Source organism: Spermophilus citellus (genome assembly GCF_964194105.1).
Source record: "Spermophilus citellus genome assembly, chromosome: 6".
Classification (NCBI taxonomy): Eukaryota; Metazoa; Chordata; class Mammalia; order Rodentia; family Sciuridae; genus Spermophilus; species Spermophilus citellus.
The window spans coordinates 86,873,823-86,889,841 of record NC_138187.1 but is presented as its reverse complement, the minus strand read 5'-3'; positions in this window follow the sequence as shown (position 1 = coordinate 86,889,841).

Sequence of the window (16,019 nt, the reverse complement as noted above, 5' to 3'; positions counted from 1 at the left end):
ATTTTATTTCCCAAATATTACATGGATTAGTTTTTCTATCTTTTTAATTAGGGAACATTACATGGATGATTTTTATTTCAGTTTTGAATCAATGTCTGTGTAAAATGAAATGCTACCATTAGATCCACACTTTTGAGGGAAAGTTGAGCCTGGTTAAAGACAAGAATATTTTTCAAGTGTCATAAAAAAGGTGAATAAGTCGCAACAAAACTGAAAACTATTTTTGCTTAATCTTGCATTAGTATTTTACATGGTACTGACACTTTGTTCTCAGTCCTTAACTAAACTCATATAATGCAAACTGTATTTATGTTTTCCAATGTATACTGACTGTGACTGGTATTGACGGTCCACCAATATCTATGACCTATGAGCACATAAAAAAAAAAAATAGCAACATCTCCCAATAATAGAAGGTACAGAAAAACTCCCCACAAAGTTTCCTCTATCAGCTGTAAGGACTTTAGTTTTCCTAAGATTGTTGATGGAGACTGAAATCTAGAGACATGTTGATAGGAACTTCTCTCTTTTAATATGGCTGCTAGTATCTTAAAGGTAAATGGATTCAGATGTATCTTAAAGTGCAAAATTTGCTTTGTTTATCTTGACACAATTCTGTTCTCCCTTTTATTCTGTGCCAGATACTAAATGAATGTATATACAGAACATTTCTGTCTAAAGGGACCCTTGCCTTCCCAATAACAATATGCTGCATAACTTTCTGTTAGCCTCAGGGTTCCGCTCCTTGGCCATACACAGCCACAGGCAGAATCTCATTCTACATTCAACCAAGTGCCCTGTCTTTCCACTTGGTGTTACCTCTTTAACAGGATACTTAGAAAGCAGGAAACATGTCTGAATGACTGGAAAGATTCATTCATGCAATAAATAGCTGCCACTTTCTAGTGGAACCAGGAGAGAACGCAACACAGATATGACTTCATTTCTCAAAGAGCTCAGAGTCTAGTTGAGGTACTGGTCAAGTAATCACACTAAAGGATATGTCATTGCAACCTATGCTGAAAGCTCTGAAAATAAGCCATATTGTCTTTTGAGGGGAAAGAACAAAGAGACCTTCTCAAGACTGGAGCACAGGGGTTGGTTGTCTGGTAATGCAAACCTCTTTTTTAGGTAAATGAGGTCAAAGTAGCATCCTGGGTACATGTGGGGAGTGTACAATAAACTAAGAGAAGGATAAATGGACTGAAATTTAAAGAATGAAGCAGGTGCTGAGATACAACTCGAGAGACAGGGAAAACCAGACCACTTGAAGTCTTATCCTAAGAGCACCAGAAGTTATGGAAGAGAACTTTCATTATTAAAAATTATTATTTATGACTAATAATAGTTCAGATTATGATTTAGCTCCTTTAAGTGGAATTTTCATCTGCACTTTATACCATTAGTTTATTAACCTCTTTCTAAATTGGAATTAAAAATAGCCAAGATAATAAAATGATGAGAGTAGCCAAGATAAAAAGGGGAATATTTTCATAATAGATAGGGAAACATTTTCTTACTGTATTTATTCTGCTTTTTTTGGTGAAAATATGACTAACTTGATGAAGTCAGATGCTCATTCCCCAAAATCATTCATATGCTGCTCACATAAATATCTACTTTTAATGAACTTTTTTGGTTACTAGAAGCACTTAAGACTTCATCAACAATACAGCAATTATATATTATATGAATCATTAGCATCAACATGCCAATTTTAAAATTAGCATACCAGAACCTAGAAGATCTGCTTCCAATTGCTCAGATTTGAACACACTATTTTTTACATTGATAACAGACTGGGTGTTTCCTGCAATGATAAGAGTTTTGACATAGCATGTATTACATATATTGACTTAGTCAACAATATATTGGGTTCCCACTGTGCTTGGATACCCACATTCTGAGTTATGTACCTCGTAAGACAAGGAATGGAAAAAAATTCCCAGCATATACACTGTCCTTTCAGAAACAGTACTTTCCATAGTGTGTGCAGAGAAACCTAACTCAGGAAATTATTCCTGAAAACATGATTTTATGCTCAAATGAGTTTAGAAACCACCATAAAATATATTCCCATGCTCAGAGTTTCATAATAAACTTTAGCTATGGGTAATTCTGTACCACAGAAATATGCTTCACTATATGAAATATGTACATATTTATGGAGGCAAAAATTGAAATATTTCACTTAGCATTTGACTGCCCTTACATTTTTAAGGATAGCTAGGTGAATAAACATAGCACTGTGTAGGAATATACGTGGAAAAATATTTCCAGGTGATCTAGATAGGTATGCATGCATCTGTCTGTCTTCATCTTCCACATATGTTTTAATTTACATCTTCATAGATGCTCACGAATTTCAGGGACTGTCACTCTCCCATGTGATCATTCTTCAGAGTCTTCTTTCCTCTAGCATTCCATATATTGCGTCTAACATTTTTACTTACATCTAAGTGCAATCCCATTAATTATCAGCCTTTAAATGAGTCTTTCAGGAATCTGGATTCTATCCACTGGACATTGGATTGCCCTTTCCTCACTAGATATACCAAGACCTTTTTTTTTTTCTACAACCCAATGTAACCACGGATATACAACAAAACCGTGGTCTCTGGATTTCTTTCTTTCTTCTTTTTTTTTCTTTTTTCCATTACAACTGTTGCAATATTCAAAATCACAACTCATGCTATTAATTTCAGCTGATATTTTCAACTCGACCTAGCACTACATCCGACAGCTGTAAAGGCTTTCAGCCATAATAAATCTCTGCCTGACTTCCCAAAGCAAACAGTGTAGAGGAGAGTGATCCCTCCAATAACATTTTGTCAGCTCAAATCACCACCACAGCATGAGTGATTCAGACGGTCTGAACTGACTCCAGGCTTCTCTACCTCCGGTCCTTATTTCCTATTTTCTTTTACTTATGACCTGTTCTTAATATTCCAAAAGACTCTAAAAATGCCAGTTCATTCCTCAAGATTGGCAGAATGCCCATTAAAAATTTTTTTCCCCTCTCTTTTTGAGAAGATTCTCCCTGGTGGCCTGCATCTGGAAACAAAGTTTACACAGGTCTACCAATTTAGAAAAACAACTACTAGCTAAACTCCAATGCAGTTAAATTAAATTTGTAGTAGTAATTCTTTATTTTTGGAAAGTAAATGAAACAAAGTGATATTTCTTGAGATGCTTAATTCCAGAGATGGTTATATCTACATAGCATATATTTTGGGAATGTGCACATAATAACTAATGTGTTGAGTGAACTAATGAGCATGCTGAGAGTTCAGTACCCTGCACAGAAGCTAAGCCAAGATATGAGATATGGGAAAAACTTGTGAGTATTACTTAAACCCATGTATTCAAATAGAAAAAAAAAATGTAACAAGAGCACAGAGATTCTAGTCAGAAAACTCGTCCTCTCACCAGTCAGCGACCAAGAATGCTCCAGCCTCTGTTTCATCAGATGAAAACTAGGGGTATTATGACCCAGCTAATTAAATAAAACAGAGTTTGTTTACTTTTTATTGCTGCCAGAAGTGCCTGGGTTTTAACCCAGACTGCTGTCGACTTGGTATGAACTGTTGCCTTAAAGCAACTAGAAAACTTGCAATTTTACAAATAATTAAGTCACCAAAAGTCTTTAACTTAAATAGTTTTACCTAAAACTCAGTTTCTCCTATTCTCTCAATTGTATGGTACTTCAAAAAAAATATTTGGAACTAGTTCTTCTTTAATGAATTAAATCATAATCACACTGATTATTTCTCCAATGCTGACATCATATAATTTACTAAATGCTGGTACATGGTGAGCACTGGTTGATTTTACTATTAGGTCAACACAGCAAGGTAAACATTATTATGACTATTTTACAAATACAAAGTTTAAAGATCACCAAACTGATGAGCTAATAGCTATAAAATAAATAAGAGGTGGAGCTAAGTATCATATGTAGATACAAATCTGTGGAAAAGTCTTTTTTGTATCAATATTATTAAACATTAATTTTGAGATGAAATGAAGAAACATTTAGTTTTTAGAGAGGGCCATATAGTGAATTGGTTAAATGGCTGGGTTCTTGACCCTAAAGGCCTGCATTCAAATTCCCAGCTCTTCCACTTACTAACTTCACTGATACACAATTTGTTTTATGCTTCTTAGGCTTAATTCCTTCAATTATAAATTAAGGATAATAAGAGTATCTACTTCATATGATTATTTATAAAACAACTTTTGGCCCATAAAATTGTTCCCACAATGTTAGCATTGTTATTTTTAGCAAAAATAAAATTAATTTAAAACAAGATGCTGATAATTAGAAAGCTTAATGAATTTGTCTAAGGTCACACAATTAGTTCATGACAGAGGCTGACTTGTAATCAGAACTCTGTAGCCATGAAGCATTCATTATTTAGTAAAAGATGCATATGATCCACTGTGAGCATCATGATGGGGATTCAAAAAGTAATATGAATAAAACAAATTATGTCTTTGGGCCTCTCTTACAATGTCATTTAGGAAAAGCACAATCACATAAGAAGTGATATCTTGTATGTAAGTGTTAATGAATGCAGCTCACAGTGGGAAGTGGGAGTGGCTAGCAAGAGGAGCTGACCCCAGCATCAGAAAAGATTCTAGAAAAAATTACTTCTGAGCAAAAATGTGAAAGAAGACTAATCATTAGGCCAAGAGACCAACCTAATTTGTTTAACTTGTATCAAAATGATTACTAGATTTCATAGCTAGAGAAACATTAATGAGCCTGATCCTAAGAAATATGGCAAGCACATAATAATTCTCAAAACTGAATAATTTGGATAAAATGATTACAAAGCACACAACCTCCTGAAGTTTTTTTTAAAGGATTAATGACTGTTTATAGAATTCTAAGCAATGGCTTTTCAAACTCAGACCAACTAAGTGCAAAGTGTGATTAATAACCCTGCTAGCCAAATGTTTGATGATATGGCAGAAAAAGAAAGTTGCTACTGTTGGTACAAATGGACTTGGAGTGTAACAAAAAAAGGACATTGAAAAGAAGTTAGAACATACATTTCTACTCACATGGCATGGTTGTTGAAATTAAATTCTCAAACTTTTATTTTTAATTTTTTCCTTGAAAAATAACTTTTTCTGTTCCTCAAATAGTTGAGAGTGAGCATCCACTTAAAATGGTTTTAGATATTTCAACTTTCCTGAATCTCTTAAAAGTATCTTAAAAGAGGGGGGGGTGGAATCATCAACAATGGGCATTGGCTACTGGAAGAAAACTACAATACTAAGACGACTGTGTTGCTGATTGTACAACCATGACATCCAACCCACAATACCTACAGTAGGACACTTTTAACTTTGGGATCCTATTCTCATGGATCTGCAGCCCATCACACAATTCTGTTAAAGATATATTATTTGGTAAGTAGTATTGACAATAGTAGAGTTTTCACCAGATTTCAGTTTTGTGAACACACTGGGTACATAGGGAATTGAATCTGGTTACCGACAATATATTACCTGTGTGTCTCCCTCAGATTCACGTGTCATTTAGTGTAATATTGTTTTATGATGGTTAACAACAGTTAATAAGTTCAGACCAAACTTTTTAAGAATGGGACCACCCAAGATGATTAATTAGAGAATAAAGGACAAAAAAAAATCCTCTGCCCCAAGCAATACTTGGTTCATAGCATGCCACTGATGTTTGATCTCCTTTCCATTCTCTAAAATTCTTGTTATTTTTACTTTATCTGCTGTGTTAACACAAAGTCAGGCATGAAGTCATATGTAAAGAAAAAAAAGTTCTAGTATTTATAATTATATTTATAATAACTGCTTTTTACTTATATCAACAAGGAGTTTAGCAATAACCATGCTTCCAATCCAAAGTGTATGCTTGATGTTTTACCCTGTTCATATTTTACCCCTTTGTTCATTAACAACAACAATAGTAGCCATAACAAAAAGATTACACTTACAAGCCCTTAGTACATAGGAGGCACTATTCATATAACGACACAATCATCCTTACGCAACCTTTTAAGGTAGGTACTCTCTGTATCTCCATTTTACATTTGAGAAAACTAAGGCACAACGAGATTAGGTGCATTGCCCATTATTAATTCATAATGAGACTGCTAATTGATTGCTCAGTATGTAGGTGTATTTTGCATAGAAATTAGACTGAGATTGAATTCATCCTGGGAATCATGGTTATAATGACCTCCCATGTTCATGAATAGGCAGAATTAATAGCATTAACATGACCACACTACCAAAAGCAATATACAAATTCAATGCATTCTTCCTCAAAGTACCAATGACATTCTTCATAAAACTAGGAAAAAAAAGTCCTAGAATTTACTTGGAAGAATAAAAGACTAGAAAAGTCAAAGCAATTTTAAGACAAAAAGGCAATACTGGAAGCATCATAATATCTGACTTAAAATCATGCTACAGAGCTTCAATAATGAAAGCTGCAGGTACTGCACAAAAACAGACACATAGACAAATAGTACAGAATAGAAGGTCTGAGACAACCCCATATATGTACATTCATCTGATCCTTGACAAATGTGCCAAAAACATACATTAAAGAAAAGACAGACTTTCAAAACAAATAGTGTTGGGAAAACTGTTTATCTTATGTAGAAGAATGAAAGTAGACCCTTGTCTCTCACCCTGCACAAAAATCAACTCAAAATGGATCAAAGGTCTAGGAATTAGACCAGAAACCATACACACAAATTCTAGAAGAAAACTTAAGGTCAATAATTCAGCATTTAGGTACAGGCAATGACTTTCTCCATAGAACCCCTGAAGCTCAGGAAATAATGCCAAGAGTTAAAAAATGGGATGGCATGAAATTAAAAATGATTCATAGTAAAGGAACCAATTAAGAGTGTGTAAAGAGGACCTACAGAATGAGAGAAAATCTTTTCCAGATACTCTTCTTATACAGGATTGATATATAGACAAAAAACTTAACACTAAAAATCCAAATAACCAAAATAATAAATATGCAAATAAATTAAACACACACATCTCAAAAGAAGAAATATAAAGTGTCATCAAATTATGTGAAAAAATGTTCAACATTGTTAGCAATTAAGGAAATACAAATCAAAACTATACTGAGATTTCATCTCACTCCAGTGGCAGTCATCAAGTATACAAATGATCACAAATGCTGGAGATGATGTGGAGAAAAAGGAACACTTTTATACTGTTGGTGGGATTATAAATTAGTACAACCATTATGAAAATCAGTATGGAATTTCCTCAAAATACTAGGTATAAACCACAACATGACCCCACTATAGCAATCTGGCATTTATCTTAAAGAATTAAAGTCATCTAATTATATATATATATATTTTTTTTTTTTTTACACACACACACACATACGTGTTTACAGCAGCACAATGCACAATAGTCACACTGTGGAACCAGACTAGGTGTCCAACAGTGGATGAATGGATAAAGAATATGTGGTATATATACACAGTGAAGTTTTATTTAGCCATAAAGAAAAGTGAAATTCTATCATTTGTATGAGAATGGATAGAAATAGAGACCATTATGTTAAATGAAATAAGCCAAATTCAGAAGGTCAAGAGTCATATGTTTTCTCTCATATGTGGAAGCTTGAGAGGAAGAATTTTCATGGGGAATCTCATGAAAATCAAAGATAGTTCAGCAGAGTAAATGGAACAAGGAGTGGGAGGAGGGAAGATTACGGAAGTGTTGGGGATTGATATTGGTCTCAAATTATACTCTAATTTATTTGCATGCACAAATATATAATAACAAATCACATCATTATTTACAACTATAATGCACCCATAAATAATTTTAAAAATATATCAATAAATAAGTCATCCAACTTCACAAGGTTACAAATAGAAGGTTTAGGCATGAACTCAGATTTCTGTCTATAAAGCATATATTAATTTGTTAATTAAAATGCTGATAGCTTTGAGTATTCAAATTACATACAGATTGATAACAAAGTAATACATATTAGCAGATAGTAGTTGGGGGATCATATAGAGATTCTTCATGGTATATCAGGCAGGAAGGCATAGGGGTATGATCATGAGTTTTCGTAGGAGTCAGCCTGTACTTTTTTTGGCTTTGCCATTATGACAGGCTTATTTGGGGGAAAAGTGGGAAAGTATGCCTACATTTAAGGTCACTATATATGCTGGAGGTAATTTTTCATAATAGCTGATCTTTGAGACTTGTGAAGAGACAAATGCTATTTAAATACATTAGATTTATTATCTCATTTAATCCTCATAATAACCCTGGGGTAGGAACCATTACATACATATTTCATAAAGGGTTGAACTTAGGCAGTTTTATACCATTTTTAAAAAATTTATTGTGCTATCATTCTGCCTATTTCAAGTGCTTAGCACAATAAAAAGATAATTATTTTTCTATCTTCTTTCTCTTCTTTCCCCTCTTTCCTCTTCCCTTCCTATTCATTTCCCACCTCCTTCTTTCACAAGATTTGAATTTGAAATTCTATACTACCTTCACATTCTAAGAAAACTAACAGAATATTACCATCAAGAGAAAGAATATTCATGATAATTAATTTTTCTTCTGTGTCAGATACTGGTAATTAAACTCAGGAGCACTCTACTATTGAGCTATATCCCCAACCCTTTTTTAATTTTTTTTTTAAATTAAGAAACAAGGTCTCTCTAAGTTGCCCAGGTTGCCCTTGATTTTGCAGTCCTCCTGCCTCAAACTCTCAAGTCACTGTGATTATGACTGTGTGTCATGGAACCCAGCGTCATGACAACTGATAAACTAGGGGAACTATATATATTTTTTTTATCTTTGCTCTATTTCCATTGTTTTAGACTTACTTTATGGATAAAAAATCAATTATATGTTCATTGTATCTGGGTCCTCCAATCATTCAAGTTCAGGCTTAATAGCATTAAGCATCTAATATTCTGGGTCCTGTTCTGCATATTCCACAACCATGTCTTATTTAAATCTCACAACAAACCTGGAAGAATTCCAAGCTGTGGACCCATTCTCCTGCTCCACAGAGGTCTCCTGTGTATTAATCACTGAAATTTTTTGAACTCTCCAACAATCTTTCCTTTCTAACACACACAGTGATGTTGTTTTAATGGTTTGATAGAAGTGTTTAAGTTCACGTTACAAAAAGAAGAGAAAATATTATATTGGTAAAGATACTTCTAAAATTTGGAATTTAAAAGAGCACATTGCAGGCTGCATTCATAGAATTTCAGAGTTACTTTTCTTGGTGCAGGCAAAACTGATTTTTGTCCCTCTCAAAATAAACCCACATAAATGGAAAAAAAAAGGGAGGGGCTGGGAAGAGGAAAGACAATACAACATATCAGACATAACTTTCCTATGTTCATATATGAATACACGACCAATGTAACTCCATATTATGTACAACCACAAGAATGGGCAGTAGTTATACTCCAAGTATGTAAAATACCTCAAAATACATTCTATTGTCATATATATCTTAAAAGAAAATAATAAAAAATAAATTTAAAAAAATTAAAGAAGCCCACCTAAACTAAGAAATGATGTAGGAAAAGGTGATCATTTTGAAATAGAGGTTTATTGTTCTTTCATATGGAAGAGGGCTCCTCTAAAATATTGACTCACTGGTCCTTACAAGGAAGGTATTAATGCTTTACGCTAAAGCAACTGCGCGCTTTACAAAATGATTCACACCCACATCCCCAGTAAGCACACACTTCAAAGCAAAGCATTTCTGTGAATCCTTGGCGAAAATTAGGGTGGGGCTTTGCTGTTGTAAGGCGGCCACAGGAGTGAGAAAGGGAAAGAAGCCAGGGTGCAAGAACTCGCAACAGATTTTATCTTTCCCATGAGACTCGCAGCCTTTGGGTGCCCAGAGTATGCAGTTCAGAGGTGTATAGAGAAATCATGGATTGGGCAAGAACAAACAAAGTCAAAGATCACATACCATACATGTTAATCAAAAGATGAGTCTTGCTGCAATGCCTCTTCGGCATGAGAAATAGCCAATAACATCTTCTATAAAAATCCTGAAAGCAAAAGTGGTTTCCTTTTATGTTTTGCAAACTCTGTGAGGCGTTGACAGCCTCCCATAGAATGGCCTTTAGCAGATCAGGTTTCAGCAGCTCCTTCAGTTGCAAGGCCAAGTTCTTATCCTATGCCACAGAAGCGGGTTCACTTGGGCAGGGTCCCATATGGCAAGTAGTACTGTACAAAAGAACTTTCCCCTCCTCCCACCGTCACCATTGGTAATTCAGGCAACCAGAGGCTGGCATCATTAATGAGGGCCTCTTATAAATTTATTTTCCACTTTCCATGTTCATAAGCCAGTATTTACATTATAAATGCATATAAAAGCTTAAAATGATCTTGAGGTGGCAAATGTTTAATGATCATTTGCAACTGATCATACCACCAGCTTTGAAATCTTCCCTTTATAACTTAATTTATTCAGTGAATCTCAAATATAAGTGGTTAGAAAAGTCAATGTTCCATAATATTTCTTTTGAATTGCATTGTCTTACTTTGATAAGGAAACCACATTTGGGGGAGTAAACACTTGAGATTCAATTGTATATCATGTAATGCATGATTTCTGTTAAGGAGAAATAGAAATTTATGTATGTGTGTGTGTGTGTGTGAGAGGGGGGGGGATGTCAGGGAAAATAATATTTTGCATGTCTGAGTGTTAAGTCTTTCAAGATTCCATACAATGCTTCCCTGCTTCTAAAATTTTGCAGGGTTGCCATCCAGAGTCAACACACTGTATTAGCTATGGAGACCCCCACCAACTCTTAGGGAAAAGATCCAATCACAATTATTCAAAACTACCAGCACAACCTTCCTGGGAAATTGTAGGTCATAGGCAACTTTCTCTTGTTCACAGAGCAAATCCTCTGAGATACTCAAGCTCTCTTGCTGAAACTTCATCTTCCACTTCTGCCTTTGGGTCATTTCCAAACAGCAGGGCACCAGACGCCCTCTACCTTAAGAGAAGCCATACCTGAGTACAAGAGGATGGAGTTTCACTGTTGGCTCAAAGCGTTTTTACCTCTGAGACTTTACAGTAAGTCAGGACCTTGCAGTAATGTGATCATTTGTTGTTTTAGGATGTTAATCACTCCACTGAGTTATCTAGTTATTTCAAAAATAAAATAAAAAAACCACATTAAGATAAATTAATCAGCCCTTCCTATAGCATGTCAATAGTTTAAAAGAATTACTTAATTATATAATACTTTGTTAATTCTCCTCTAACCATTCATAGTTTTGTGGTTAGGACTGAAGTCATGAAAAACTTTTGCCTGAAATTACTTCAATTCTGGTTGGTGATACTGACTCCTCTTTGTAAGTGAACTTTTGCAAATCATTCATGTTGTCTTTAGATATCTGGGTGACTTGGGTATTATCATTATTATTGTTACATACATGGAGGTGGAAGTCTTCAGCATTTTGAAATCAAACTTACATTATCATTATTGCACCCAGTGAGAATGAGGAAAGTTGAGCCCTTGTCCTCATTTGCTGATTTTATCCCACAGGCTGGCCCTCCCCATTCTTCTGGGCAGGCTTGACATGAAGAGCAAAGAGCAACAGCATTAATCCCCAGGATTTAGAAGGCAGATGGGATTTTGAGCTCTCTTTATCTTCAGACCTTTGCAAAGTGAATTGTGGAGAGAGTCTGCAGCACTGTCTGCAGGACAAAATGCTATTGTTGCTCTCTACAATCGGGGTTTAGGTTCCAAACAGAATGGGCTCTTCTAGTTAGTTTTGTTTCTTCCAAAGTGAGAACTAGGACCCATCTATAGAGTATGCTATAAAAATCAGATCAATCATAGACAGCATTTTTAAGAAATGTTAGAAATTTCTAGACGAATTTGGGAATCACCTTCGTACTATGTGTTATATTTGGCTTTAAAATTTTCTTTAAACTTACAAGGTAAAATAATTTAATCATGTTTACTTTTCCCATAAAGTCTATAATAGCAAATTATTCAAAAAGTGTCAGAATATATAATATCATATATTGACGTTTAAGTCTTTTTGCCATGTCCAAAAACCTGTTAAGCATAACCATTCCTTATTTTCTGACTTTTGTGTCACATCAAAAGCTAATTTTTGTTAGTTGACAACTTGAATATTAAAATGGAGAACAAATTATCAGATGGAATGTTGATATCAGACATATTTTTCTCCCTCTAAATGGCTCTGTGAATGATGTTCAACTTCTTTATGGCTGCTAATTTGAAAACTTGCAATGCTTTTTTTGAGCTACCATTTTGGAAATAAGCCATACTCCTAAAACACTGCAAAGCCAAAGCCAGTTTAAAAAAAAAAGCCACACATTCTCCTTTTGATTTTTGCATATATATATGTGTGTGTGTGTGTGTATATATATATATATATATATATATATATATATAATATATATTTTCCTTTTCAAGAATTCAGTCAAATCCTTAAGGAGATAAGGGCACAATTTCTTTATGTAGTTCATTTAGATTCATAAAAGAAGCAGTGGCACAGTTTGGGACATTATTAAAATTTTTAAAACTTATAAACATGTTCAATGAAAATGTATAAGGAGTTCTTGGACTTTTCTATTGGGTTTTCAGATTATTTCACTTCGTGCTTCTTTTGGCTAATCATTAATATTTTTAGGAGCCCTGAAAAATCTGAAAATTGTTAGCCAGAAAGCAAAATATTTAAAAAATATAGAACATGTAATTTTATAATGCCTATCTTGGGTTGCTTGACCTTAAAATAATATTAAACTGTTTATTCCTATAAGTACAAATTAACTTGATCTAATATGGAAACATTGAAAGATATCACAAATTTTGGAATGGTAAATACTAGTTATTCCAATAATATCCTAATGTTGATTTAGTAAATATTCAGATGATAAAAAGTAAATTAATATTAAAAGCAAAAGGACCTTCTCTTTTTGCCCTCCAAAATATGATGTTTTTAAGGCATAGGAAACAAATATCCAATAAGATATATCACTGATTTAAGTGGTATCTTCTACTCATGGATTTTCTAACTTTTATAAAGCTGAAACTATAAAGTTAAATAGACTATGAAATTGTAAACTTCCATAGTAGTCAAAATAAAAATATAAAGTAAAACTTTTTAAATTTTCATCTAGAGAAAATGTAAAATATACAAAATTGACCTTGATAGTCACAGTTCCCTTTCCTTTATCTCCCACTTTCTGTAATAATGTTTTCTGGGTAGCATCAGCTATCAATTCTTGTTTCTACATAAATGAACTCTTAAGGGGCTGGGGTTATGGCCCATCAGTAGAGTGCTCTCCTAGCACGTGCCAGATGCTGGATTTGATCCTCAGCACCACATAAAAATAAATAAATAAATAAAGCAAATGTATTCCAAATACAACTAAATATATATATATATATATATATATATATATATATATATATATATATATATATATTTTTAAAACAAGAACTCTTAAAACCTTGCCTTATATATAACTATTAAAATTACTTTGAAATTAGCTACAACTCAAGAGAAAATCATATTAAACAGAAAAAATATTCATCCATTCAGGCCAACAAGTGCTAATTTCAGTTCATTTTTGGTACTAAAATATGCCATCCTAAATTTTCTCATGCCCAAAAGCCTATCTGACATAGTCAGTCATCCTCCTAATTATCTTCTTAACACCTTTTAGTTTAATTCAATGTTTCTGTATGAGAATCACTGGGACTGGTTATTCATTATAACCTCTAGACCTCATACAAACCTACTGAATGGTATTTCAAGGGATGGGTCTTAAAATCTGCATGTTTGAAACCTATTGATCTGAACCATTTTGCTCCTCCCATTCCCAGGTGGTTAATATAACATAAGACTAACTGATCATGCCTGTTGAAACTAGTAAAATCCTGTTGCTCTCAACTTCCTTTGGCAATATTTTCATACCATCTCCTTGCCTTTCTTTGTACTTGGCTTTTCTCAGATGATTCAATATGCTTTGTTAGTTTTATGATAGAGGCTTCATTTTTCCTATTTTCTTCTACTTTATATTGACTGTATGTTTTTTCCAACCAAATTATGTTCTTTGATTACAGGGTCTCTGTCAGTCTTGATTATTTTTGTGTCAGCAGTGCCAAGGACCTGGTGCATTGTAGGTTTCAATTAACATCTGCAAACAAATGAACAAATTAAAGTGAAATCTTCCTCTTGGATCCCTGCTAATTTTTTTTTTTTTTTTACAAACCACAATACAATACATCTCTTTATTTGAAATGCACCATCCAACTATGTCACTCTCTCCTCTAATGAATTAATTAAGACACTAATGTGATCGCATTATTTTAGTGGCATGGTGGATATGAAGAGGAATTGGGCATGTGTCCTTGCTCTTGAACAATTTAGAAACAAAAATTAAGAGCTCATTACCCCAGCCAGCTTCCCCTCACCTCATTTCAGCACTTGCTCTCCATTCTAGTTCTGAGTGTTATTCCTGATGACATTTCCAAAAGCTTGAGCTCACTTTTCCACATCATTTCCATTTCAACTCCAGTCATTCCCAGACAGAACACAGATCTTGTAATTTGGCCTAGTGTGCAATAGCATCACAAGATCTGAACATAGAGCAATTCCCCAATACAAATACAGTGTATTCAATCAACTGATTTTTAACAAACATTTATTAAGCTCATCCTACTTTCAGTTCATCATGCTAGAAGGCAGAATAATGAGCAATAACAAGTTCATATTTGTGTAGTAAACTTGCCTATGGTCTCTTATTTTTTTCTTCAAAGTAGTCTTACTTTACATATGAGAATAACTATGGCCGAAGGTGATTGAGAAGCCACAGTCTTGGCTCTCCTCTAGGTACCTGTTCTACTAGGCCACTGTGTACTTCTTCCTAGTAGTTTCCCCTTCTTGACAACCCCCACTCAACCTGTTTTTCCTGCTCATTGGTTCCAACCAATACATCTGAGACGTAAAAGTCCCCTCTGACTTTGGTTTTCTTCCTTCCTCGCTTGGATGGCCTGGTCATCCACTTTAACACAGCCCTGACTTACATCTGGGCCAGTCAACTCCCTTGATCTTCCACTGTGACAATTCTCAAACCTCTATAACCTCCAACCTAGGTTTTCTTTACACATGGACTTCTAGGTGCATTTGATAAAATGAACCCATTTCATTACAAATGTGAGCTTTTGAAATTGGTCCAACTTTACTGCTTGGATATGCTTTTATTCTCCTCTTGCTGATTCGCTAGTGAAGTTATTCACTCATGAGTTTCAAAACCCTCTTAAGTTCTTTTCAACTTTCCCAATTTCAAGTTTATTATCTTTTTCTGCCTAGGGACAATGTTACTGGGACTTAATGTGTTTAATTCATTACTCTCATTCCCTCAGACTGGTTTCCTTCTCCACATCCTTATTTCAATCAGAGGCACCATTGTTCTCTAATCTATATGAGCTCAATTCTGAGGTATTCTCAGTCAAGTGGGGCCCTTAACCTACTCCAAGTTCTCCACAAGTGCCAATCTCATGATCCAATCACTGTTTCTTAGGCCATATTCATCGTTTGTACATTGATCTGACAAAGAATGATAGAATTGTTTCCTAAGTATCTATTCTAATATGCTCTCGATAAGATAGAATATAAAAGCGAATTAAGTTCTTGAATCAATTGGTGAGTACGCCAACTAAAGTATATATTAGTCACATGGAAAAATCAATATTTGAGGTGTAATCTGTCTTCTTCCCTGGGAATTATGAGTTCTCTACTTGCCTCATTCTAGGTTAAAGTAGCATCTTATTCAGAAATTTTTCTTCTCTATTTGCCTAAATGTCAGAATGCTCTGCTTCTAATAAGTAATCAAGAATTTCATTTGATTTCTGTATTGAATGATCTTGTAGAAATGGAATAAAGTTTATGAAGTTTTTTATTAATATCAACACAACATAGAACTTATATAT